Raw genomic sequence first — 27,670 nt, 5'->3', positions numbered from 1 at the left:
TTGCACTGCACTGCCTCCTTGAGCCACATGGGCCATGTGACTTGCTTTGTTAAATTAAACGTTAGTTGATGTGATATGTATCACTTTCTTTAACATACGTGACACTTTAACTTCTGTGACATTTTACTCTCCTGTTTTACCCCAGCTCTCTAACTACACAAACTTTCTTTAGCAGACATCTCTTTCTCTCCCCATGCCCTAAATCATGTGATCTTTGTAGTTCTCTCCTAGTCCTCTTATTTTATCACTACAAATCACCAACGGTGATTCCGTTTCTTCGATGGCTTAATTATCATTTGAGAGCACTTCTGGCTCTCAAATCTAGATATTCTGCCAAGATATCTCTGCTGATCTCCAGACCCAGATACTTAACTATTTATTGGACATTTTTTAAATTTAGATATCCATAGACAAATAACACTAAACATTTAAAAAATTTAAATGTTTTCAAAACTTGCTTCTTCTCTTGACTATTCTATTTCTATGAATGACATCACCATTAATGACATTACCATATTAGAAAAAAATCCTAAATGGAAGTTATTTTTGAGTATCTCCTTCCCATCACAACAAACACACAAAACAGACACAAAATCAATCTCAAAATATTATTTGTCCAAATTGTTGATCATTTTGGTCAACTTCTAAATCAACTTTATTGAGGTATAATTTGCATATTAAAAAGTCACACTTTTTTTAATTAAAGTTATTGGTGTGACAATTGTTACTAAAGTTACATAGATTTCAGGTGCGCAATTCTGTATTACATCATCTATAAATCTCTTTGTGTGTTCACCACCCAGAGTCAGTTCTCCTTCCATCACCATATATTTGATCCCCCTTACCCTCATCTCCCACCCCCCACCCCCATTATCCTCTGGTAACCACTAAACTATTGTCTGTGTCTATGAGTTTTTGTTTCTCATTTGTTTGTCTTGTTCTTTTGTTGTTTTCGGTTTATATACCACATATCAGTGAAATCATATGGTTCTCTGCTTTTTCTGTCTGACTTGTTTCGCTTAGCATTATAATCTCAAGATCCATCCATGTTGTCACAAATAGTCCCATTTCACCTTTCCTTACTGCCAAATAGTATTCCATTGTGTATATATACCACAACTTCTTTATCCATTCAACTATCGAAGGACATTTTGGTTGTTTTCATGTCTTGGCCACCGTAAATAAAGCTGCAATGAACATTGGAGCACACTTGTCTTTATGGATAAATGTTTTCAGATTTTTTGGGTAAATACCCAAAAGAGGGATTGCTGGGTCATATGGTAATTCTATTTGTAATTTTTTGAGGAACTTCCACACTGCCTTCCACAGCGGCTGCACCAGTCTGCATTCCCACCAACAGTGTATGAGGGTTCCTTTTTCTCCACAGCCTCTCCAACACTTGTTGCTATTTGTCTTGTTGATGATAGCCATTCTCACTGGGGTGAGGTGATACCTCATTGTGGTTTTTATTTGCATTTCTCTGATGATTAGTGATGTGAGCATTTTTTCATATGTCTATTTGCCATTTGTATGTCCTCTTTGGAGAAATGTCTCTTCAGGTCGCCTGCCCATTTTTCAATTGGGTTGTTTGTTTTTTTGTTGTTGAGTTTCATGAGTTTCTTGTATATTTTGGATATTAGCCCCTTATTGGAGACACTGTGCAAAAATCTTCTCCCATTCAGTTGGTTGCCTCTTTATTTTGTGATGGTTTCTTTTGCTGTGCAGAAGCTTTTAAATTTGATATAGTCCCATTCATTTATTTTAGCTTGCCTTTGGAGTCAAATTCATAAAATTCTCTTTGAACCCAAGGTCCATAAGTTCAGTATCTATGTTTTCTTCTATGCGGTTTATTGTTTCAGGTTATGCTTAAGTCTTTGATCCATTTTGAATTAATTTTGGTACATGGTGACAGATAGCAGTCCACTTTCATTCTTTTCAACGTGGCTTTCCAATTCTGCTAGCACCATTTATTGAAGAGGCTGTCTTTCCTCCATTGTATATTTTTGGCTTCTTTGTCAAAAATTATCTGTCCATATTTATGTGGTTTTATTTCTGAGTTCTCAATTCTGTCCCATTGGTCTACATATCTGTTTCTCTGCCAATACCATGCTGTTTTGATTATTGTTGCCCTGTAGTACAAGCTAAAGTCAGGGAGTGTGATACCTCCAGCACTGTTCTTTTTTCCTTAAGATTGCTTTGGCTATTCGGGGTCTTTTGTGGTTCCATACAAATCTGAAGATTTTTTGTTCTATTTCTTTAAAAAATGCCATTGGGATTTTGATGGGGATTGCGTTAAATCTGTATATTCCTTTGGGTAATAAGGCCATTTTAACTATGTTGATTCTTCCAATCCATGAACACGGAATGTCTTTCCATTTCTTTTTGTCTTCTTCAATTTCTTTTAAAAATGTCTTGTAGTTTTCAGCATATAGGTCTTTCACATCCTTGGTTAAGTTTATTCCTAGGTATTTTATTCTTTTGCTGCAATTGCAAAAGAAATTGTTTTTTTTATTTATTTTTCTAAGATTTCATTGTTAGTATATAGGAATACAATGGACTTTTGTATGTTGATTTTGTAGCCGGCAACTTTACTGTATTCGTTGATTGTTTCTAATAGCTTTTTGGTGGAGTCTTTAGGGTTTTCTATATATACCATCATGTCATCTGCAAAGAGTGACAATTTAATTTTTTCATTTCCAATTTGGATGCCTTTATTTATTTCTCTTGCCTGATTGCTCTGGCAAGGACTTCCAACACTATGTTGAAAAGCAGAGGTGATAGGGGACAGCCCTGTCATGTTCCTGAACCTAGAGAGAGCAAAGGGCTTCAGTTTTCCACCATTAGTTATGAGATTAGCTGAGGGTTTGTCATATATGGCCTTTATTATGTTAAGGTATTTTCTTTCTATACCTATTTTATTAAGTGTTTTAATCATGAATGGATGCTGTATTGTGTCAAATGCTTTTTCTGCATCAATTGATATAATCATATGATTATTGTCCTTTATTTTGTTTATGTGATGTATCACATTGATGGATTTGTGTATGTTGAACAATACTTGTGCCCCTAGGATGAACCCCACTTGGTCGTGATGAATAGTCTTTTTAATGCATTGTTGCATTCGATTTGCTAGAATTTTGTTTAGGATTTTTGCATCTGTATTCATCAGAGATATTGGTCTGTAATTCTCTTTTTTTGTGTTGTTCTTACCAGGTTTTGGTATCAGGGTAACATTGGCCTCATAAAATGAGTTAGGGAGTACTGTCTCTTCTTCAATTTTTTGAAAGAGTTTCAGCAGGATGGGTATTAGATCCTCTTTGAAGGTTTGGTAGAATTCACTAGTGAAGCCCTCTGGTTCCGGACTTTTGCTTTTGGGAAGGTTTTGGATGACTGATTCAATTTCATTACTGTTGATCGGTCTGTTTAGCTTTTCCAGTTCTTAATTGTTCAGCCTAAGAAGGCTATATGTTTCTAAGAACTTGTCCATTTCTTCTAGGTTATTGAATTTGGTGGCATATAGTCCTTCATAGTATTCTTGGATTATCCTTTATATTTCTGTGGCATCTGTGATAACTTCCCCGTTTTCATTTCTGATTTTGTTTATTAGTGTCTTCTCTCTTTTTATCTTAGTGAGCCTAGCCAAGGGTTTGTCAATTTTGTTAATCTTTTCAAAGAACCAGCTCTTTGTCACGTTAATTTTTTCTATTGTCTTTTTGTTCTCTATTTCATTTAGTTCTGCTCTGATTTTTATTGTTTCCTTTCTTCTGCTGACCTTGGGTTTCATTTGTTCTTCTTTTTCTAGTTCTTTAAGGTGTAATGTGAGGTTATGTATTTGGGATTTTTCTTGTTTCTTGAGATAGGCCTGTAATGATATATATTTCCCTCTTAAAGCTGCTTTTTCTGCATCCCAAAAATTTTGGTAGAATGTATTTTCATTCTCATTTATTTCTATGTATCTTTTGATCACTCCTCTAATTTCTTCTTTGAGCCGGTTGTTCTTTAAAATTATGTTGTTTAGTCTGCATGTATTTGTGGTTTTTCCTGCTTTCTTTTTGCCATTGATATCCAATGTCAAAGCCTTGTGATCAGAGAATATGCTCGGTATGATTTCAATCTTTTTAAATTTGCTGAGGTTAGTTTAATGTCCCAATATATGGTCTATCCTATAGAATATTCCATGTACACTAGAAAAAAATGTACAGTCTGATGTTTTAGGAAGAAGCACTCTATAAATGTCAATTATGTCCATTTCATCTAACGTGTCATTTAGGGCTGCTATTTCATTATTTATTTTCTGTTTGGATGACCTATCCATAGCTGTCAATGATGTATTTAGTTCCCCTAGTATAACTGTATTTTGGTCAATTTCTCCCTTTAGTTCTGTTAGTAGTTGTTTGGTATATTTCAGTGCTCCTTGATTGGGGGCATAAATATTGATGACTGTTATGTCTTCTTGTTGTATAGTCCTCTTTACCATTATGAAATATCCATTTTTGTCTCTTGTTACCTTTTTCACCCTGAAGTCTGTTTCATCTGATATCAGTATAGCTACACCTGATTTTCTCTGGATACCATTTGCTTGGAGTGTCGATTTCCACCCTTTCACTCTGAGTCTATGCTTGTCTTTGTAGCTGAGATGCGTCTCTTGGAGACAGCATATGGTTGGCTTTAGTTTTTTGATCCAATCTGCTACTCTGTGCCTTTTTATTGGTGAGTTCAGTCCATTTACATTTAGGGTGATTATTGATATGTGAGGATTTCCTATCATTCTATCTTTAGTTTTCTGGTTAGACTGTGTCTCCATTGTTTCTTTACCTTTTTGTTGTTGTCTATTATTTCTGTGTGGTGGTATTCTATGATGTTTCCCTTTGTTTCTTCTTTTATTACAGTATATGTTTCAGTTCTGGATTTTTTTTGAGTGGTTACCCTTAGGTTTATGTAAAAGAAAGTTTGATATTTAGAGTATTCCATTTTCTTCAGCATGCCTACTTTCTCCATTCCCATATTCCGGTTCAGGCCTTTACTCTCCCCCTTTTTAATGTTTTGGTTGCCACAGGTTGTCCCTGTTGATGGTGGTCGAATAGCCTCCTTTAGTATTTCTGTAGTGCATGTCGTGCATTAGAAAATTCCCTCAGCTTCTGTATGTCTGGAAAGGTCTTTATTCCTCCTTCGTATCTAAAGGATATCTTTGCTGGGTATATTATTCTGGGCTCATAATTTCTCTCTTTCAATCGTTTGAATATTTGGTTCCATGCCCTCCTGGCTTGTAGAGTTTCTGCTGAGAAATCTAATGATAATCTAATGGGCTTTCCTTTGTAGGTTACCGTCTTCTTTTCCCTGGTTGCCTTGATTCTTTCTTTGTCATTGATTTTTGACAGCTTCAATACAATGTACGTTGGAGAAGGCCTGTTGGGGTTGAGGTAATTAGGTGTTCTATTTGCTTCTTGGATTTGAGGATCCATTTTTTTCCACAAGTTTGGGAAGTTCTCATCGACTATTTGAATATACTCTCTGTTCCCTTCTCTCTTTCTTCTCCTTCTGGTATGCCCATTATTCTTATATTGCTTTTTCTGATGGAGTTAGAAAGTTCTTGTAGAGTTCTTTCATTTTTTTTTTTAAGTCTCAAGTCTCTTTCTTCTTCCATCTGCTTCATTTCCAGGTTTCTATCTTCAATGTCACTTATTCTTTCCTCCATCTGGTCAACTCTACTACCTAAGCTGGCTATTTCATTCTTAATTTCTTCTATTGAGTTCTTAATCTCCAGAAATTCTATTTGCTTCTTTTTTAAAATTTCAATCTCTTTGGTAAATGTTCGTGTTGTTCTTTGATTGTGTTTCTGAGTTCATTAAACTGCTTTTCTGTGTTTTCTTGCATCTCGTTGAGTTTTTTCAGAATTGCAATCTTGAATTCTCTGTCATTTAAATCACATATTTCCATATTTTTAAGTTCCTTTTCTGGAGGCTTTCCACTTTCTTTCTGAGCTGCCTTGTTGCCTTGGTTATTCATGGCAATTACTGATTTATTATTTCTCTTCCTAGACATCTACAGGAGTGGCTTCTGCAACAGGTTGATAGGAAGATGTCTTTCTTTTGTTTTCCAGTATGTGTTTGTAGAATGCTTTATTTTTTCTCCGACTGCAGCCTTTTTTTCTCTCTCACACTGTAGTGTTATGTTTTCTGCACTATTCCAGCTTCTCAAACAATGGGGGCATCCCCGGAAGGTGGGCTTCTCCTCTGTTAACAGTTCGCCTGGGTCATAGGGCACCACGTCCCTGTGAGGATGAGGAGAACTTTTGAAGTTCCAAAGCTCTTCCTGCACCAAATCGAGAGCCAATGTGTTTCAGCAGTTGTGTTTACTCCTGCAGGGATCTGTCCAGATAGTTGGGAACAGGAGCGGGTTGAGTTGTGAGAGGTGGCTCAGAGCAATGGCGGTGACCACCACCACAGCCAGTCCTGCTTCCACAGCTACTTCCCCTTTGCCGGAACTAGTTGGGCTGCAAATGTATGTCTGTGGACCACAGTTCTCAGAACTGCAAATGTTCTGTTCTTTTGATCTGACATTGCTACTGTTCCGCTTCTAGTACTGGGCAGATGGGGGCGGGGAGAGCTCTGGGAAGGTAGGGAGGGGGTGGCTAGTCTGAGTGCCTAAGGCTTCCGTTCTATACTTAGCAGTGAGGGCTTAAACTACTGTTTTGATCTTTCTTCCCTCAGTCTTTGCTCCGAGGTTTCTGCCGAGATCGTTGGGTTCACCCAGGTTATATGCTGTCCCCTCAGCCCTACGGGCCATAAACGGAGCCTTAGCAGTCCGAGTTCCTCCCTTCCTGCAGCTGTGGTAGTTCTGGGATGCAGCAAGCTTGGAGAACTGAGCTACGTCTGCGTCCTGCGCCCATGTGGCTCCGTCTCCGCACTTCTCCCTTCCCTCCTCCCCTGCTCACGCAATTTGCCCACCTTTAGGAGAATTCAGTAGTGAGACTCTTCGTCTTGCCTGTCTGCTGTTCAGGGAGTCCTTTGTGGAGTTATAGTTTTTCAATTTGTTGTAAACTCCAGGGTAGATTTCCAAAGGCTCACCTCACGCCACCATTTTGATCCACTTATCAATCACACATTTTTAAGTGTTTATTTGAATTAAGTGGTTTATTTAAGTGGTTATATGAATTATAACAAACATTCACATTCATATAACATATCATTCACAAAGTAATAAAACTCGATTTTATACATATTTTTTGTTTCTCCTTTCCAGTTAATCACGTCCCATCTTCAAACCCAGGGAACAAATGATCTGGTTTCAGTAAATAAAGAAAGGAATACTTAGGTAAGGAAGTATCTTGTTCAAAACTACACAGCTAGTAAATGAAGGAGGCTGACCTTGAATAAAGTCTTTTTACTATAATAGATATCGAGAGGAAGGCATGGGAGGAGTCAAGGAGACAAAGAACTCAGAACAAGGATTCATTCTCAGCAGAACCAGGATAGGGTTGAGAAAAGAAGACACTCTGGCGCTTTAGTTCTTTTTTATCTTCACTCTTGAGCTCACTACACTTTCCATTCCCCTGTCCTCTCTGGCCCCTCTCATCCAGAGAATTGTTTTGTCAGCTTTCCTGCAATAGACCTAAAGGCCTAAGCACTGGTGGAGGTCTGGCTTCCCAGCCATTGGGTCAGCCAAATAAGCTGGGAGCTCAGTTAGCACTCCATCTGTGACTCTGTCCCAAGCACACCCCCCACAGCAGCCACATGTCGGTGGGCCCTCAAGCTATTCCCTGACAGCTGACACGCAGTTGACAGAGACCAGGGATGTATGTTTGGGTACAAATAACCCTCCTGCTTGGCTATACTTGCCTAGTTTGATAGTTTCCACTTTTCCGGATGACCTCATGTTGGAAGCTTCTGGATAATTAATAAAGTTCTCTCTCGGCCCTTTTCTGGCATCCTGTCCATTTCAGGTGCTATTTTTTTAGCTAAATTTAGTCATTGAAAGAATAGCCCAACTGAATTAGCTGAGAAAGGCTATGAATTGAGAATTTTCACGCCTGGCAGGTCTATCATTTTGTAGAAACAACTGAGTTAATATTTAAAGGGATATGTAAACATTTACTTTATGGTTTGGTGCCAGGTTTCAGTGGAATATTAATTTTTATGGACACACTAATAAACTTGAGCTACTTTGGGGTGAAAAAAAGAAGGGGTGTAATGGAAAGACTGACATATCGCTGAACGATTCTATTTTACCCAACTTAAAACTTATAAACACTTCACTGGCTGAAAGGCCTGGAATGAATTGTATAAACTGTGGGATATGTTTTCTAATAAAAGATTTCAATAGAATGGGTTTTTGTTCCTTAAAACCAGTTACTGGTGCTAAATGTCATGCTGAAACAGCATCTTTCCCCGAATTTAACACATACTAATACACATAGAATTCAACAGTGAGCACCTCCCAGATGCTAAGATTCATGCAGTGGCAGTGACATTGGAAAATCATAGCCCCTGCTCCCAGAAGATTTTGTTCAAGAATCTGCTGCTGACATCCTGAGAGTTTCCCAGAACTCCTGGCCTTGGAGGAATGTTCATAACTGCACAGAGGGGATGGCTGGTGTTATAGAAAGGCCCCAAGAAAGAAATGGATCCTTGAACTTGTGGTAAACTAAAGCCTGCTCCCAAGGCACCAGAAAAGTTCCTAGAATTTTCTTTGAATGTTTAGTGAGTGGTGCATCACATGAAGCACAAGGACCATATAAGGTGGTTCTGTGACACTTAGGCCAGCCATTTTGGTTTAGTTGAGTGTGTAGGATTCAAAGAAAAGGAATGTAGGTTTGATTAAAACAAGTTTTCATTTCAGTTAAGCCTAGGATTTTTGAGAAGATACTAAAGATGTTCTCCTTAGGGATCTTTTTTTTTTTTTTTTAAGTATATTCTAGGGAGAAAATATTTTTAAAATACTGTTCTACTTATTTAAGAAGTCCAAATTTAATTAATTCATTTTAAAGCTTATTCAAATCACAGACCCATTTAACATTTATTTATTCTTTGAGTTTTTTACATGGGCTACTACCATGCTATCTTTTTCCTATTCCATGCTATGTTTAGAAGGCCACATTCCCAGAATTTTGGAGAGACAAAATTTTGAAGCTACTTAAAAAAAAAACACAAACAAACAAACAAAAAAAACTGTATAAAGCTATTTAGGCATGTCTATTACAAACTATCTCCATATGTGGACTAACATTTGGAACACCTGCTGGAGTCCAGTCTTTCATTTTTGTCTGTATGTTGTACATGATAGTTGAACACAAATTTAGATATGAACACATATCATTTAAGTGTGATACTTTCTGCCATCTTTTTAAATCAGAACGAAAATTCAACTACAAGTACCAGAAGGAGGTAAAGGAATTTAATTCCTTTGAACTTCAGCTTCTTTAAAAATACTATTAGGTTCCTGCAAAAATATTTGCATGTTAAAAGGTTGAAAATCATTGCAAATTACTTTGCACCAACCTATAGCACTGTGGTAGTATCATAAGAACAAACTAAGATGATTCATGTATTTTGATTAGCACAGTGTGTGGCACACCATTATCACCCAAAAGGACATCGTCATTGTATTAAAACAAATGGACTGAATTAAGCTTTACTGTCAAAAAGAAAGTGTGTGGGGTCTTCCCCATCTAGATTCTATTCCCCAGCTGTTTTGTTGAAACCCAGGTGAGATCCTAGGTCCTAATATTGCTTGTGTGTGGAGATACTGAAATCTACCTGCCTCGCCCTATAACACATGATACCTTTTTCAGGGATTGCATTTTTTCCTTCTTTCTCCAGTTGTGATCTCATATCCAGAGCTTCAAAACTCACATTTTGTGGTGGAGTTATACACTCCCTTCCAGACCAAGGGACTACCTTCACCCTGACCCAAACTGCCTACATGTTTTATTTCTGGTCCTGTTCTTTCAACATGCGATAACTATTATGAAGTAGGCAGAGGCTGAACTTGAATTGCATAACTGGAGCTGGTCACCTTTGCCAACTTGAACTGCCATATTGCTACCTCAGTCCTAGCAGAATGTATTTCCCATTTATGATGGTTTGGTTAGGTAGGGACTTCTCTGGGAGTAATCTATATTAGAGCTCAGGATGGCAGAGCTGTAGTGTAAAGGTAGCTCCACTAAACATCTCAATAGTGTGAGGAGGTATAGAAATAAAAAGCACAGGCAGACTTAAATTTGAACCTCATCTCCCTTATTTACTAGTTATATGATGCAACTTTAAGTGATTTGAACTTTCTCAGGTAGAAAATGGATGAAATTGTGGTCCCTGCTAATAGGGTAATTAAATGAGATATGAATATTGCTCAGTAAATGCCAGTTATTCAGGCAAAACATTGGTCTTGGTTAAGTATTATAATACCTTTCTAAAATAGAAGCTGTCTGTCCTTTGCCCTGAAACTTGATACTGGTTGGGGTCTATTCTTCAGGTACTAACAAAACCACAGGGGTACATTGTAGGTGATTATCGGGGTGGTGATTGGAGTTGTTAGGCATGGTATGGGGAAGGAGCCACAAAAAAAGCCGTTTCATGATGCTGTAACAGAGCTTCTGAGAATCCCTCATTATTCTAACATTGGGTAGGAACACTGCTTCACTTTTTGGAGATGGGTGTAAGAGTGAAGACAGCTTTGAGAGGCAGAAAATGAGGACAATGGTAGGGCAGCAAAAAAGACAGCCCGACTGTCGGACCAGGGAGCTAATTCATCTACTTAAGTCAAAGACCTGCTGACTGCAAAATAGATCTGTCATGGCTCCAGTAAAATGAAGTTCTGTTTTTATAGATGTAAAAAAAAAAAGAAAGAAAAGAAATTTTCAAAAGACCTATCTCAAGGGAGCTGCAGCTGCTGAAAGCTGTGAAATCTGACAGCAATCAAAATTAAAGCTCACTTAATAATATTGAGAGGATGACTCCATGAACTTCATAATGGAGGGTTATTTCATAATCTTCACAGGCTTCCCCTGGCTGCATGTCAGGCTGTGTGTGCGTCAGAGAACTTGTCTAAGCCACCTTTTCATTACTACTAAGGGAGTCAGTGGTGGTTGGAATAGAAGCAGAAGATTGGCATTTTATTACATAGGATGTGTGTCAAATCCAGATCCTATTATGCAGTATTACATCAGGCTCTGTCCACTGCACAATAGTTTTCACATGTCGCTACACATAATAAAAGTCTGTGTTTTTCAATTTGACGAATATATACCTTTACTACATACACGGTAAGATCTCATAACTTGCCCATGTGATCTTGAAGTTTGGAAGAAAGATAAGCAGCTACTTTACGTTTAATGTAATTTATGTGAACATTCATGTGAATACAGTTCTAATTAACTTCATGGAATTTAGAGTCTAGAGTTAGTTCCAACTTTTCTTACCTTCAACAGGCTATTTCTTTCCATTCTTATTCCTAAGCATAAATATTGTTCTTTCTATCTGTGTTTTCAGAATAAAACCCAAACTATTCTCTCTTTATCCAACTTGACAATTGAAATGATTGTTTATTTTCCTGGGTTCTAAACTTGTAATCTTGTGGATATCACATAAGTTCTCTTTTTTCTAATTTTATGTCTGTATTTTCCCATTTCAGTAGTCAGTATGCTTTGAGCTGCAAGTAACAAAATTCACAATGACAATCATTTAAACCATAAAGACATTTGATTAAACTCAGATGGAATGAAGTTCAGAGGTGACTAGTTTGAGACTTGTTCCAGTAGCTCAACCAAGTCTTCAGACTTAACACCTGCTACACCCAAGATGGCTGCTGTTGCTCCTTTCATCTTGCCTCTTAAAACTGCATGAAAAGGTAGAAAGGAAGTTGTTTGTTTGTTTGTTTTTCTTTTCTTCTGCATCCCTTTTAGTAAATAGGAGAGAAATAAAGGAGAAAACCTTTCCTAGAAATCCTTGAGTGGACGTTCCCTATGGTCTATTGACAAGAGTGAGTTAATGACCATTGTAGTGTCTGAATAGTAACCTCCAAAAAGATTGTTTCATGTTCTAATCCCTGGAACCTATAAATCTTACCTTATTTAGGAGAGAGAGAGAGAGAGAGAGAGAGAGAGAGAGAGAGAGAGAGAGAGAGAGAGAGAGAGAGAGAGAGAGAAGAAAAAAGATCTTTGCAGAGGTAATGAAGTTAAGCCTTTTGAGTTTAAGAGATCATCCTGATTTATCCAGAGAGGCCCTAAATTCAATGACAGGTGTCCTTATAAGAAACACATGGAAAAAAAGAGGAAGAGAAGGTGATGTGACCACGGAAGTGACTGAGATTGGTGTGATGTGGCCACTAGTCAAGGAATGCCCACAGCCATAGAAGTTGGAAGAGGCAAAGAACAGAGTATCTCCTAGAGCCACCAGATGGAGTGTAGCCTTGCCAACAACCTTGATTTCAGACTACTGGCCTCCAGAACTCTGAGAGAACAAATTTTTAAGTAGTGTGTGTGTGTGTGTGTGTGTGTGTGTGTGTGAATAGACTTTATTTTTCAAAGGAGTTTTAGGATCATAGCAAAATCAGCAGAAAGTACAGAGTATGACTCCAAATCCCTTTATCATGCTGTCCTCTATATACAGAAGTTAGAATGTGTATTTTAATCTTTGTAAAAATTGAATCTTTGTCTTAAATCGTGTCAAGGGGAAACTCATCATGTGTTATGTATGAAAAGAATGTTGATTAGTACTCAAGACTAAGTAAGGCTCTGGGGTGAGTGTTCATGTACGCTTATATGTATATATATTCCATGAAAACAATGGTATTTTAATACAGTCTGTCCAAAAATTAAGGAATTGGCCTGGGACAAGTCCGAGCATGTGTTGTTTTATATCCTTTCCCCAAAGACATTTAATATTTTGGGCAGGAGACTAGGAAAAAATTATGCAAATAAATTATAGTTGTGGAAAACACATGAACATGTTTAAATACATATGCCTAGCCATATGTACAGAATTATAGATTTATTTTATTTTTATTTTCAGTTCTGCAAGTACTATCATTCTAAAAATACCATGGAGATCCACCATGGTGACATTTAGAAAGAGAAAATTAGCATATGCTGAGGCATTATGCTTTGCGCTGTTCATTTAACTCTCACAATAACGCTGCAAAATATTTATCATTATTCATTTTATGAATAGGGACACTGAGGCTCATAGAACTCCTATGACTTTTCCCTAAGTCATTTAGCTCTTAATGGCAGTGTAAAGGCAGACTCGGGTCTGTCCTGATTCAAATGTTATATTATGTTGGCAATACCATTTTCCTTGGAAAGAAATGTGGGTGTTTGTCTAACAAAGTCATGCTGTATAATACCTTAGTTAAACTGGAATGAGAATGAAGGGAAGCAAAGGCCAGAAACCCTAATTACTCCACAAAGCCATACTTTCATTCCTGAGCTGAAGTCAACCCTGCAGTTTTGCTTAGCAGTCAAGGTTTCAGGTAATGGGCCAGTAGTGAATCTGGGCTTTGTTTCTGGATGGTGACCACAGGGAGGCTTGCTGGAATTTTTCTAGGATTTTATGCCAACTTAAACAAATTTTGGAGGTTCAGAAGAGTATTCCATGGATCCGAGAGCAGAGATGGAAAATCCACAATGTGGAAGAAAAGTATTTAGAGAGGACAAAATCAAAATATGAAAAACTAAATTTTCTACTATTCTGCAAGATGGATTCTGCTTTCCAAAAGGGAAGAAGGAATCTGAACAGTTAGATTACATGTAGAACTGGGAGGACTTACATAACAAAGATCTTTTATTATATGCAAATTATATTATTTTGATTACGTGTTTCATGAATGTTTAAATATAATTATCATATAATCATTTGCACAAAAATGAAAATTAATGGTATTGTTATCCCCAAAGAAGTCAGAAGTAGACTAGAATAATTTCAGCCATTTGTCCATATAAGTTCAATGATACAGTTTTCAAACCCCAAAGTATCCAAATACAGGAGAAAATTCCTAGTCTTATTAATTAGCTAGTTCTTTAACACAGTGATTTGCTTACTATGTGTTTTGATTAGTTTAATTATCACTCTCCAGAGACCTAAATATATCTGAATTAAAAATATCTTGAAAAAAAGGAATTAGAAAGCACGCATGCATACGCACACACACACACACACACACACACACACACAGAAAGTTAGTGGATCTAAAACAGCTGATACCCAATTGACATTCTGTGCTTCCAAAGAATAATTATAATAAACTAAGTCCTGGAGGGGCACATATGAATATCTGTCCATATACTGATTAATGCTAGTGTTGTATAAAGAGAGTGAAAAATAAAGACATTGGAAAACATTTTCTAAAATATCTCAGAAATTTAGGATTTCAGGTATGCAGATCTTCAACTCTTGTTTTTAGGATAGTCCTCTCAAATGCTAATGTGCCTATGAATCACCTGCAGATCTTATTACAATATTGCTTCTTATTCAGTAAGTTTGAGATGGGGCCAGGATTCTGCATGACTAACAAGCTCCCGAGTAACACCAATATTGAGGTCTCTGTCATAGAGTGACTAACCTACCCATTTTGCCTGGAACTGAGGGATTTTTCTGGGATATGGAATTTATGGCACTGGCCACTGAGATGTTTAGTCACTCAATAGGACATTTTGAATTAAATAGAATAGGTTATACCTGAAATTCAACAAAAGAATTTGTGATTATTCTCAGATATTTGAGAGCAAGAGGAACACCCATAAGTTTACATGACATTGCATTAAAATTCTTCTTTCTTTGAAGCAACGTCCTACATAAATACGGATACTATGACTGGATCTCGTCTAGCTTATGATTCCATCTCTGATCTCGGTCTAATTTTACTTTTTCACTGGCTTTATTAAAAAAAATCCTCATGTTACTAATTAATATTCCTAGAAATTAAGTGTCGTGCTCTTCATGAAGTTACCTAAATTACAAAATTTAATGTCCTCAAAAGGAGGATAAATATTCTATCAATATTTGTATTTTCTGAAATCGAAAGGGAGGTGATACACACATGGGGACCCTCAAGAAAGTATTGTTCGATTACTGCTTTTACTTAAGATGAAGTTCTCTCTGCCTAGAAAAGAGCATCACTCCCAACCCCAAAATGAGAAAAGTTCAGATAAAGTACATCCACATCACTTTTCTTGAGCTATTGGAGCACTGAGCTTGCAAAGCTGTCAAATAACCTGGATTCCAAAGAAAGCAAAGCTCCTCTAACAAGAAATGGTACATGCAAACTATAGCAGAACATGGGTCAAAGGGGTGGTCACCATAAAAGTGGCCAAGAAGAAATCAGCTAAAATGCTAATAAATTTTTGAAGGACAAATGTAGGTCAAGTATCAGTCTAGAATAGCTAGAGTCTAGACATAGGGGGAGTTCACATTTACTCTCAGGCTCTTTTCTGTGAACCTACTAATGTGAAAGATTAAGGGTAGCACAAGCTATTAAAAGATAGAAGCCACTTTGGTAATGCAGACTTTCAAAACGTGATCAGCTGCTGATGTAAGAGAGTTAAGAAACTCCAAATTTCTTTTGAGAACCTTTTCTCATGTGAGACTCTAAAGGAGAAAAAAAACTACTGTCATCTCCAAAACACAGGAAAAGACAATTGCAGGTGGTAGAATGACAGAAGGTAAAATCTTCAGTACTTGGTAGAAATATAGAAAGACAACCTGGCCCAGGTTGACACCAAGGCGACAGGAGTTACCATTGGGGGAGAGTGAAACATTTTTCACCCAAACCCAACCACACTTAGAAGAAGAAGTTTACTGTTATTGATCAGAAGGCAGGGGTGATGATAAAACCCTAACCCAAAGCTCAGACATACAGGGCTTATCTAAGACGGAAGCTGGTCTAGGATAACAGAGAACAATCAATGTTCCCACCAATGTTACTTATTACTGAGTAAAAAATAACAGCAGTTTTCTGCAGGAGAAAGGGAAAGTGTGTGGATCTATACCCATGGAAGAAGTATAAAGAAATGACTGAAAACTAAGTGTGAAACACACAACCTGAGGAAAACTCTCTGGTATCCCAACCCCAACCGAATCACAAAGTCAGCCTTCTGGTAAAGGAATTTGAACACTGTTGTGCATTAAAGGCAACTTAAGCAACAATAAAACGCACACCTAAATCAACTCCTATCTAGGTTGTCTCAACCATCATACCAGTGACTTGAAAGGAGAAATGTAACCATTTCCAGATGTAAATATTATTTATCTTGGTCTCTACTGTCATGTTCATGATTCAATAAAAAACAAACAAACAAACAAACAAAAACCCATGAAATATAAAAAAGCAAGAAAAAAACTCATTGTCAATACACAACGAAATTAGTAAGTCTAGACTTATTAGATATATGAGAATTATCAGATGGGGACTTTAAAATTGCTATGATGAACATGTTAAAAGATCTAGTTGAAAACCTGAGCAATATGAATAGAAAGATGGCAAATTTTAGCACAGGGATAAAAACTGTAACAAAAAGTCAAATAGAAATGTTAACATAAAATACATGATATCGGAGATGAAAAAACACCTTATGGTGCATATCACTAGATTTAAGATAGATGAGGGGAAAAAAAAATCAATGAATCTGATTTTACTTATATGTAGAATCTAAAAATCAAAATAAAGAAACACCCAAAACAAAATAGAAACAGAGTCATAAATGTAGGAAACTAGTGGTTACTAGAGAGAGGAGGTGTTAGGGGGTGAGTGATTAGGTGAAGGGGATTAAGAAGTACAAACTTTCAGTGATAATATAAATAAGTCATGTGGTTATAATGAATATAGTCAATAATATTTAATAAATTTTTATAGTGACAGATGGTAACTACACTTATTGCGGGATCATTTTGTAATGAATATAAACGTTAAATAACTATGATGTATACCTGTAACTAATAGTATGCTGTATACTAATTTTACATCAATTAGAAAAATAGGTCAATGCTCAGCAATAAAAATAAATGAACTACTGATGCACGTAACAACTGATATTGACCTCAAAATTTATACTAACTGAAAATGGGTCAATAAAAATATCCAAACCAAAACATAAAGAAAGAAGAGTGAAAAAAAATAGAACAAAGCACCCGACTGTTGTGGATTATATCACTAGTCTAACATAAGTGTATTGGAATGCCATAAAAAATAACAATTATAATAAAAAAGACATAAAACTGGACAACAAATTTTGAGATAATGGCTGCGAATTTTCCAGAAATAATGAAACACATGAAATCACAGATCCAAAAAGCAGAGAATTATAAATAAATAACAATTTATAAAGAATTATAAATAATATTTATATTATTTTAAAATATTATAAATAAAGATTTATGAAGAAATAAATACACACAGACCTAAATGTATCCTGGTTTGCTGAAAACAGTGGACACAACAAAAATAGCTCTAAGAAGAAAGTTTATAGCAATAGATATCTATTTAAAAAAAAAGAAAGATCACAAGTAAACAACCTAACTTTATAGTGCAAGGAACTAGAAAAAGAAGAACAAGCTAAGCCCAAAGTTAGCAGAAGAAAGAAAAAAATAAAGAGCAGGGCAGAATAAAAGGGGACCAGAAAATCAATAGAAAAGATCAACAACACTAAAAGCTGTTTTATGGAAAACATAAGCAAAATTGACAAGCCTTTAGATAGACTAAGAAAAAAAAGATATCACATTATGACTTAAATAAATAAATGAAGGAGGAGACATTACAATTGATACCACAAAAATGAGAAAAGATTATCAAAGACTACTATGAAAAATTATACACCAGCACATTGGATAACTTAAGAGAAATGGGTAAATTCCTAGGAACAAACCAACACTGAATCATATGACTCACTAATGAAAAACATCTCCAATAAAGAAAAGTCCTGGACCTAATGGCTATACTGGTGATTTCTACCAAACATTTAATGAAGAATGCCAATCTTCAAACTCTTCTGAAAATTAAAGATAAGGAAGCACTTCCAAAGGCCAGTACTACTCTGATACATAAGCCAGACACTACAAAAAGGGGGGGGGGAGGAAGAAAGATTGAAAAAGTAAGAAAGGAGAGGAGAGGAGAAAGGAGGGGAAGGGGGGGGAGGGGAGGGGAGGGGTGGGGAGGGGAGGGAAGGGAAAGGAAAGGAAAGGAAAGGAAAGGAAAGGAAAGGAAAGGAAAGGAAAGGAAAGGAAAGGAAAGGAAAGGAGAGGAAAGGAAAAGGAAAGAAAATTAGAGGTCAATACTCCTGACGAACATAGATGCAAAAATCCTCAACAAATACTAGCAGACTGAATTCAACAGTATATTTGCATTTCCATTCTCTGCCTAATGAATGATACCTGAAATATCATCCTGAAGTCTATTAGTTATATATTGCTGTATAACAAATTACTCAGAAATTTAGCAGGTTAAAATAGTGCCTATTTATTAATCATTAGGTTCAAAGTCTCCCACAAGGCTGCAGTCAAAGTATCATTTGGGGCTGCAGTCATCTCAAGACTCAGTAGGGGAGTATCCACACTCAGTCACGTGGCTCTTGTTAGGCCACGGGTCCTCACTGGGTCTTGGCCCAGCAGACATCAATTCCTTGCCACATGGGCATCTCCAACATGGTAGCTGGCTTTTCTCACAGCAAGTGAGGAGGGTGAAGGGGAGAGAGAGAGAGAGAGAGAGAGAGAGAGAAGGAGAGAGAGAGAGAGAGAGAGAGAGAGAAAGAGAGAGAGAGAGAGAGAGAGAGAGAGAGAGAGAGAGAGAGAGAGAGAGAGAGACAGAGAGAGACAGAGAGAGACAGAGAGACTAAAGCCTGACTCTTTTTGTAACCTAGTCTCAGAAGTGACCTTCCATAACTTTTGCCACATCCTGTCCATCAGAAGCAAACCACTAGGTCCAGCTTACAGTCACAGGGAAAAGATTGCACAAGGACATAATATCAGGAGATACAAATTATTGGAGGCCATCTTAGAAGCGGCTTACCATAAAAAGGGAGGGAGTTTTAAGATACAAATTAGAAATAAGACTTAAAATAAAGACCCTAGGACCATGGCACTTAATTATTCTTGAAGTCCCACTTTAACCGTCACCTGATCTGTAAAACTTTTCTTGACCTCCCCTGCCTCTCACCATAAAAGAAAAAGTAAGTCATTCTTTATTTCTCATAGTGCTTAGTGCCAACTCTATCCTGCCTGGCACCTATTATGTTGGATTGCAGTTATTTGTTCACAGGCTTGTTTCCCCCTCAAGCATGTGAGAGCTTCAGGAGGGCAAGAGCTATTACTTACTTAGCTTGCCCTTGTTTCATGAGTATTTGTTGGAATAACTGAAGCTGTGACTTTCTGATCACTGAGTATTTCTTGGAGGACAAACGGAGAAAATTGAGTGCCTGAAGGTAAAGTGGGAAAAGTTAGGGTTAGAGGATTTGAAGAAACACAGCATAGAAGCGACTGATGGCAATATTCAACACAGGGCTGGAGGTCTCCCATTGATTCCCCAGACCAGGCTGCACACTTCTCTCTCCTTTGTTTGTTCTCTGGGAGCCTAAACCTAAGGGATTCTAGTGTGGGCTCCCTTAACCTCTGGCTTGCAGTTATGCTCTGCCAATGGGAGGCACCAGCAGGAAACCGAGGCAGGGAGGCAATAAGGAAAATACTCACTTCCTTGGTTGGTTCCCTGCCAGTTTTCTCCAGGTTGCCTGTGTTCTACTACCAAGGACATAAGAGGTCTGACAATTAAGTTCGCGAACTCATCGTAGAAAAAGTGCTACATACCTCACTGCTGAATATCACTACAGTCACCTTGAAGTACTCCCCTTGGGAAGCCATGCACTGATACCAGCATCTAGCCCACCCTTCAAAGCAATTTGGGAACTCTTTTTCTGGAATGGCCATCAGAGCTGTCTTCATATTACCCTTGATGTCCTGAATGTCATCAAAGTGTCTTCCTTTCAATATTTCCTTTATCTTCAGATAAAGAAAGAAGTCATTGAGGGCCAGGTCTGGTGAGTAGGGAAGGTGTGACAATACAGTTATTTGTTTACTGGCTAAAAACTCCCTCACAGACAGTGCAGAGTGAGCTGGTGCATTGTCATGATGCAAGAGCCATGAATTGTTGGTGAAAAGTTCACGTCGTCTAACTTTTTCACACAGCCTTTTCAGCACTTCCAAATAGTCAACTTGGTTAACTGTTTGTCCAGTTGGTACAAATTCAAAATGTATAATCCCTCTGATCTCAAAAAAAGTTTAGCAACATCGCTGCAACACCTTGGGAACTTAATTGTCAGACCTGTAGCTCCTGCCGAGCCTTTCCTTCCATGCAGCTAGCTAACTTCCTTCTGGTTCCTCATAACTCTTCTCTTTCCTGGTCTCTTCAGATCAATGCATAGTCCTAGTTCTCCTGCTCTTGCTGTCCCAAGCGAACACACTAGCCCTTGCCATATCCCCTGCCTACACTTTTCAAATCAGTGCTTTTATTCATGTCTCCTCTTAAACATGACTCTAAATTAAGGATAAAGCAAAACGCTGAATAACCATAAACCAAAGATATTTACTCACTGGAGCTAAGAGATAGAAAGCAGGACCTAGTTTTTGTTTCCCCATCATGTCAATTCTGTCTTTAGATTTGTAAGAGTTTATGCCAACTCTTGATGGAAGAGCCCAATTTGAGTTTGAGAATCATGATTTCTCTTTTCCTGACTCTCCTTACTGGCTGGGTAAAACACATGGAAAAAAAAAAAGTTTCCCCATTTGCCCTTCTCAATTTTTCCCCTTATTTCTAGGCCTACAATCAATCATCCATCAGTAATGCTGTGTCCACATTCCCAGAATGAAACCCTCAGGAAAGCATTACCTCTAGGGGAATTCCAAATAGACTCAGTGACCAGTCAACACTGTTTCCCCCCAACGGACTGTGAGGGACTTCTTGCTCTCAGCTTCTTTATGATTTGCACGCTTTGTTTTCAGTCACATCACTCATGGCCAGAAGCAAAACCATCATCCTATTTACTTCTTTCCACTTGAATAGACCTCACAGTTTGGTTCATCTTATGGTAGTGACAGAGGAGCTTTGTTAACATGTAGCAAGTCTGGGTTACCTATTGTCCACCATGGCTATTGCCCAATTCCAGTTTATGAAGAGTTTAGACCGTATTTTTTTTTTCTTTCATAGTACCAAGGGATTAATAACATGAAAATTGGCAAGAAATTGCAGTCTGCAAGCTGCAACCAATATTATTTGATTTAATCCAGATGTGAAAATCTCCCTCCACCATCCTATGCCCTCCACAGTATAGGTGTGTGACCTCAGTGAAGACAGGGCCAGTAATTACATTTATTTGGAGACATATGGTCTCTGCTTTCCCTCCCCCGATCCTTTTCCCACTTTGAGGGACAGAATGATTTGGAATATATTTTTATACTTACTAAAAAGGATGTGGAAATAAAACTTTAATTACTGGAAAAGTTATTAAGAAAAAAGTATATTTTATTCTTCCAGAGCCATGGTTTTTGTTTTGTTGTGTTTTGTTTTGTTTTTTAGGACAGAACTGTCTTAGATTTCTTCCGTTGCCACAACCCCAGAATCAACGGAAACCTCACAAATTGGGCAGAGTCCTTGCCTGCCCATCACAGTGGTCACTTAGAATAAGGGATGGAATGTTCTAAGACATGGCTCATCTGTCTGACAGCTTGGACCTAACTGGACTAAAGAAAAAAAATGTTTTTTTCCCAATTGTCCTGTCTGGTTACCATGGCTGCACAACAAATCACCCTAAAAACTTAGTGGTTTAAAACAATAGTAATTATTTATTCTCTCTCAATTTTGTGGGCCAGGAATCCTACAGCAGCCCGTATAGGCCTTCTGACTTGGGGGTCTCCAACGAGGCTGTAGTTAGACATTGGCCGGGGCTGGGAGTGAGGATTTCTTCACTCACATGTTTTGATACCTGATCTTAGAACATTGGAGGCTGTCGTAGCTGGGGCTCCTTGGGCAGCTCTCTCTCTATGTGTGGCCTCTTCATGTTACTCAGGATAGGGACTTGAGGATAACTGGACTTTTTATATGTTGACTTAATGCTTTGAAGGTGCATGTCCCAAGAGGGACAGAGCCAGGCTAGGAAGACATAATGTCGCTTCTGGTATGTATTATTGGTTGAAGCAGTTATAATGGCTCACCCAGGTTCAAAGAGTGGGGAGAAGGCATAACCTCTGCTTCTTGTTGGACATCCATCAAGGTCACATTGTAAAATGAATGTATTGAACAGTTATCTTTGGAAAACAATTTGCCCACTTTTCCTCCAGAAGCTCTATCTCTAAAAAAAAAAAAAAAAAAAAAAATCTGTAGCATTTTACTCATGATGACTGCTTTTTAATATCCAAAATCAGAGTCAATTGGTTGACTAAGGACTTTTTAAAGCAGTTAGAAGTAGGGTTTTAGATGCTCAGTTTTTAGAATGCAGGGCCAGCCTAATTGGGAGCCTATATAGAGTCCAGCTCAATACCCAATCAGGGATCCATGAGCTTGTGTAGTCATGTAAGGAGCATGGCTATTATAAAATTGGGAAACAGATTAATTCTTTCAGCATCTACTTGTGTCAGCTACTGCCGCATGTTTATTACCTTTTGTGATAATTATTGATTGAACAAACCCTTATTAAATGTCTCTAATGCATCAACACTGAGTTTGTTATGGGGAAGGTAAACAAGACTGACTCGGTTTAATTCCCTGGAAGCAGAACAATAGGGATTTGGATTCTAAACTCCATGCTCTTCTTACCAATCAGCTTTATTTGTATGGATTTTGCAAAATAGCATGATGTAACATAAATTATTGGAAAGACTAAGTTTTACATGAATTTGGCAAAGGGATTGATCAGAAAGGGCTGGGCACTCAGAGATAACTAGCATTATTTTCTGTAGACCTGCAGGATAGAACTTGAAACAGGGATTAGAGTAATGGGTAGATATGCAGACATGAGGAGAGGCAAGGAGAAGAGCACAACCAAAGGAACAAAGACCAGTGTGTATATGTTGTGTTCTCAAAACAAAGAGTAGATGCCATGTAATTTTTTGAGTGTGATATCAGCATTTCAGTATTTTCTTTTCAAAACAATAGTCTCCTATTTCCCATCAAGAAATGGCATTGTTTTTAAAATGTATTTGGTAGAAATAAGTACCTAAGTCATTATAAGGAAAGATAGATATGGCCATTCCACTAGAAAACAAATTAAAGAATATCATGATTCTTCTGAACTAACAAGCATTGATGAATGCTTAGCTTTTGGTTTCTTTTATTTCTCAGTGATATTTGTTTTCATAGTGATATCTGTTGCTCTATATAGTTTATTTAAGATATTACAATATATAAGATATTATACTCGTAAGATGAAGAGTAAGTAGAAAAATAATAGTGATTTTTTTTTCTATTTGATCCACATGTGTGAACATCAGGACCTCTTTTCTATAAAGACAAGACAAATATATACAAGCCAGTTTGGATGGAAGTGAATATTTATGATAACAAAATTGATTACTATTTATTGAGTATCTCTGTTATATCAGGTTCTTTGCATAAAATAAGTTAATTTTAAACTATAACCCTTAAAGTGGCCGTCATAATTCTCTTTTATAGGTAGGAAACTAAAGTATAGAGAAGTTAAACAGGCTACCCAAACCATCATTTAGGAAGTGTCAAAGGCAATATTTGAACCTAAGTCCATTGGCTCACTCCAAGCCTGTGCTTCAGTATGGAAGAGTCAAAACTTTGAGTCATTGTCCCAGTAGAGGAGTAGTTTTCATTAATGCAGGCAACTCCTACCTGCTGGCTAACAGCAATCCTTAATCCAGTGGCCAGGGCTTTCCCCTTTACTAGCTGTGTAGACTTGGGTAAGTTACTTAACTTCTCTGTGACAAAGTTTATCTTATTAAAATAAAATGAGATAATTCATATGAAATAATTGTAAAAATGGCTGTCCTATAATAAGTGATCAATAAAGATTCTACTACTATTAATACTTCTATTACTCTTACTATAGTAACACTGTAGTGTTACTATAGTGGTATTAGTATTACTAGTACTATATACATTTACAAGATAACTGGCTTGCATTAGAGGTATAGCCTGGTCTAGGAGAAAATCAGAACCTTCCCAGGAAAATTAAGTTTGGAATCATTTAACAAGTTGAACTAGTCAATTGTAATTAGCCTTCAGCACTAGCTCTGAAAAGGGCCTACACTATAGAAAACAACTGTCCATAGAATTTGTAGTCTCTCCTTGCTTTCCTATCATATAATGGGCTGATTATCCTTACAACCAAATGTGATTCCCCATAATGCATCTCTCTTTTTTACCATTTGAGCCAACTTGAAAGTGCTATCCTAACTAATACAGTCTGTAATTAGTCATACCTACTATATGAAGCTTTTATCCATAAATTAAATAAGAACATCATCAGACACTAAATACAAAAGTAAGTGACACAGATTTTGCACTTAATGAATCCACTGTCTAGTAGGAAAAATAGGCATGTGATAATTATAAAGATAACATTTGTTGAGATCGATATGTCACACACTATGTGATATAAGATAATGATAGCCACTTTATCCACATTATTTTGTTTGATCCTTATAACAAACCTGTTAGAAAGATACTGTTATTACAATTCTTATTCTACTAGTAGGCAGATTTAACGTCTTTGAACCAAACATTCAAAGCTATTGAGAAATTTGCTGCAAGTCAAATAATTTAGTGTGGAAATCGGGTTTAATCCCAGGCAGTCTGACTGTGGAGCCTAAGTGCTAGGTCAATACTGAAATTCAACATGATAAATGTTATTGCATAGTAGAGTCAGAACACAAAGAAGTACCGGCCAGTTTTATTGGGGTGAGGATATCCAGAAAACTCTTGGAAGAGGTGATTCTTGAGCTGATTCTGAAAGGATGAAGAGTTAAAGAATCAGGAGGCCTCCTATGTCTTGCTAAGGAGCTCATATCTACCCAAAAGATGGCAAGGAGTCATGGAAGAGCTAAAAGAAGGAATGAGAGGGTCAAGCTCCTCTTCTTCCCAGGTTTCCCCAGTAACTTTTCTCAGAAAATAGCCAGACCTGCTCTATGGTGCCAAACTCTTGGATTTTAGGGCACTGAAGAAAGAAAATTCCTTCATGTAGACTTTCTGGGAGGAACCAACTTGTTCTGAACTCTTTGTGCTTTTCTTGTTGTTGTTGCTTCCTTTTTTACTGTTGGCTCTCTGAGAAAACATTCCAAAATGTCACCATGTCAATAGCCAAATCAGACCTATGATGAGAACAGCATGCCTTATTAGTAATAGAAAAACAAGGTTGTAAACTCTGTTTCAAAGATTTTATGTTGCTCTTGGCTTATAAAGTGGGGAAAAGGCTTGAAGCAGTCATATGAAATACTCAAGTATAAATGCTGCCTCAAATAGAAAGAACAGTGATTGGGTAGCACAGTGAGACCTGAAATAAGGATCAGGATTGGTTCCCATAAGAGTGTCTGACACAAAGTCTACATTCAGTAAATATACATGGAAAGAATTAAGGCCCAGAGAGACTTTTATCTCTCACTCTCTTGGTACCAGTGGATATAGATTGCCCAGCACATTCTCCTTTATTGTGTGTTTTAGGTTGAGGGGAATCATGAAGGTGGGCAGGGAACAAGGTAGAACTTGTATCAATAATCTGCTTATCCAGAGTTAGCCTTCTAGTTGTCTCATTCACTAAACATGAAATTGAAAAACAACCCAATGGATCTCCATGAGGCCAAAGAAGAACAATTTTACCTTGTATAAAAGGTTGCAGCACTCATATTTGGCCAAAGTGGTGAAGATTACCTGAGTAGGTTGAATATAGAACATGGTACTAATGAAACCAGTATTCAGGGCTTGTTCACTCCATGGGCCATTTGGTTGTTCTGTGCTTGGCACATTGTAGGTATTCGATCAATGCTTGTTTACTGAAATTATAAAGGAGAGAGGATTGTGTGATGTTCAAATAAAACTACTAACTTAATATGCTTGACTGTGTACTTTTACTACAGAAGATAATTAAGGACAAGAGGAATGAACAAGACAGAAAGTTTGTTGTAGGTGACATTGGTGTCAGACCAGCAAGGAGTGTTCAAATATTAACTTGGCCCCTTACTTGTAGTGTGACATTAAACACATTGCTTGGCTTTTCTAAATCCTTTTCCTTTTTAAAATGTAAATACTTTTACCTGTATTTAATGTCATTTGAGGATTCAATTAGCTAAAATCAATAAAGTAGGTACCTGATAAACTCCAGAGTGCTCGGGGATATTTAGTTTAAGGATATTGACCCCCAAGGATAGGCCTGATAATCTCAAAGAGCTCACTAATTATACCACTTGGGTTATTCACGGCCAGCATTCCTTCTGATTGGTTAGTTCCATTATGTACCATTGCTAAATATTTTGCCTCTCACTTCTGCCTTAAAAAATCACTGCATCGTGCCATGCAATAAATCAACAGCTTTAACTATGACCTCAGGCCATCAAAGAACGTGTACAGTTACATTCAAAATGTTCTAAAAAAGTAGGTAATACTTTTAAAGAGAGTCTTGATCCTCCTTGAATAAATGTCTTTACTGCAGATCAAACGGTCAGTCCTGATTTTTGTGGACAATTCACTTGCTAGAATACTGAAATCCCTCATGAGGTTAGATCCACAAAATGTTCTGGTAGTAGATGTGCTTCATTAACTCTTGGGGAAATTTATTCATAGGAAGGGCATGGGTTCAGAATCAATGAAGCTCTGTAAACAGGAATGTTTTGTTGAGATGAACTATGCATTGAAACACCAAGGCAAAGGCTACTGAAAGCAGGAGTGGGGTGCGGCCTTATGAGAGTAGCTTTGCCTAAAGAACAATGCCATCTGGGTCTTAGGCAACAGAGAGCCTTTTTAACTCCAGCAGGAAATCCTACGCCCAGAAGCACCCTGCTTCCAGACACTGCCAGGTAGTAGCCTGACTGCATCCTTTCTCCTTCCTTCCCCATGAAAAAGAGACCCAGAGCAGATTTTTCCCTCACAGCCTGAATTCATTAGATTTTTTTTTCTTCTAACCATGCTGTGGAGGTTGAATTGCCCTCATTCATAAGTTGACTCCAGACCAAGAGAAAGAGACAGCAAGATCCAGCAATCACACCTAATAAAATGTGTCCACTGGAAATCAGGAGCAAAAATTGGATGAAAAATTCTAAATAACAAGGGTCCGCAGGAACCTGCACTGAAATACCAATAGTTTTTACAGGTTTGGGGTGTAAAGACGCTTTTAGCTTAGTATTGAAAAAAAAAAAGAACCCTTCTCATTCTTGGTCATCATTTCATTCTGGCTTCCAGCAAGGGGTTTCTTTACTCCAACCCTTTGCTCTTGTTCTTTAAGAAAGAGAATGAATTGAGCTTGAAGGTGCATCGGAGGCAAGGGTTTGAGAATCAGATGGGTTTCAGCAGAGCCCCCACTTTCTTTTCTCTGAGCCATCTCTTCCCAGGACTGCTCCTTAGCCCTGTTCATAATTATCTGCTGTCATGATGCTATTGCTTTTGGCAATAAACACTTAGCACACTGCTACTGGTTTTTGCCAAGACAGCATGCCCCACTCAGATTTATGGTCTAAAAGATGCAAGT

At 37.5% G+C, this 27,670-nt stretch overlaps 1 long non-coding RNA gene across 1 annotated transcript in view; it reads right to left on the bottom strand.

Annotated features, from left to right (window-relative positions):
* Positions 1-25,977, bottom strand: part of LOC117030891 (uncharacterized) — a 75,615-nt gene extending 49,638 nt beyond the window's left edge. The window contains exon 1 of the long non-coding RNA XR_004424451.1: positions 25,861-25,977. This is a non-coding gene — a long non-coding RNA (uncharacterized LOC117030891). The remainder of the gene's footprint in view (positions 1-25,860) is intronic.
* Between the last annotated feature and the right edge of the window lie 1,693 nt (positions 25,978-27,670).

The sequence above is a fragment of the Rhinolophus ferrumequinum genome, chromosome 11 (assembly GCF_004115265.2).
Source record: "Rhinolophus ferrumequinum isolate MPI-CBG mRhiFer1 chromosome 11, mRhiFer1_v1.p, whole genome shotgun sequence".
NCBI lineage: Eukaryota > Metazoa > Chordata > Mammalia > Chiroptera > Rhinolophidae > Rhinolophus > Rhinolophus ferrumequinum.
The sequence above is the reverse complement of the archived record's forward strand: the minus strand, read 5'-3'. Positions and strand labels throughout refer to the sequence as shown.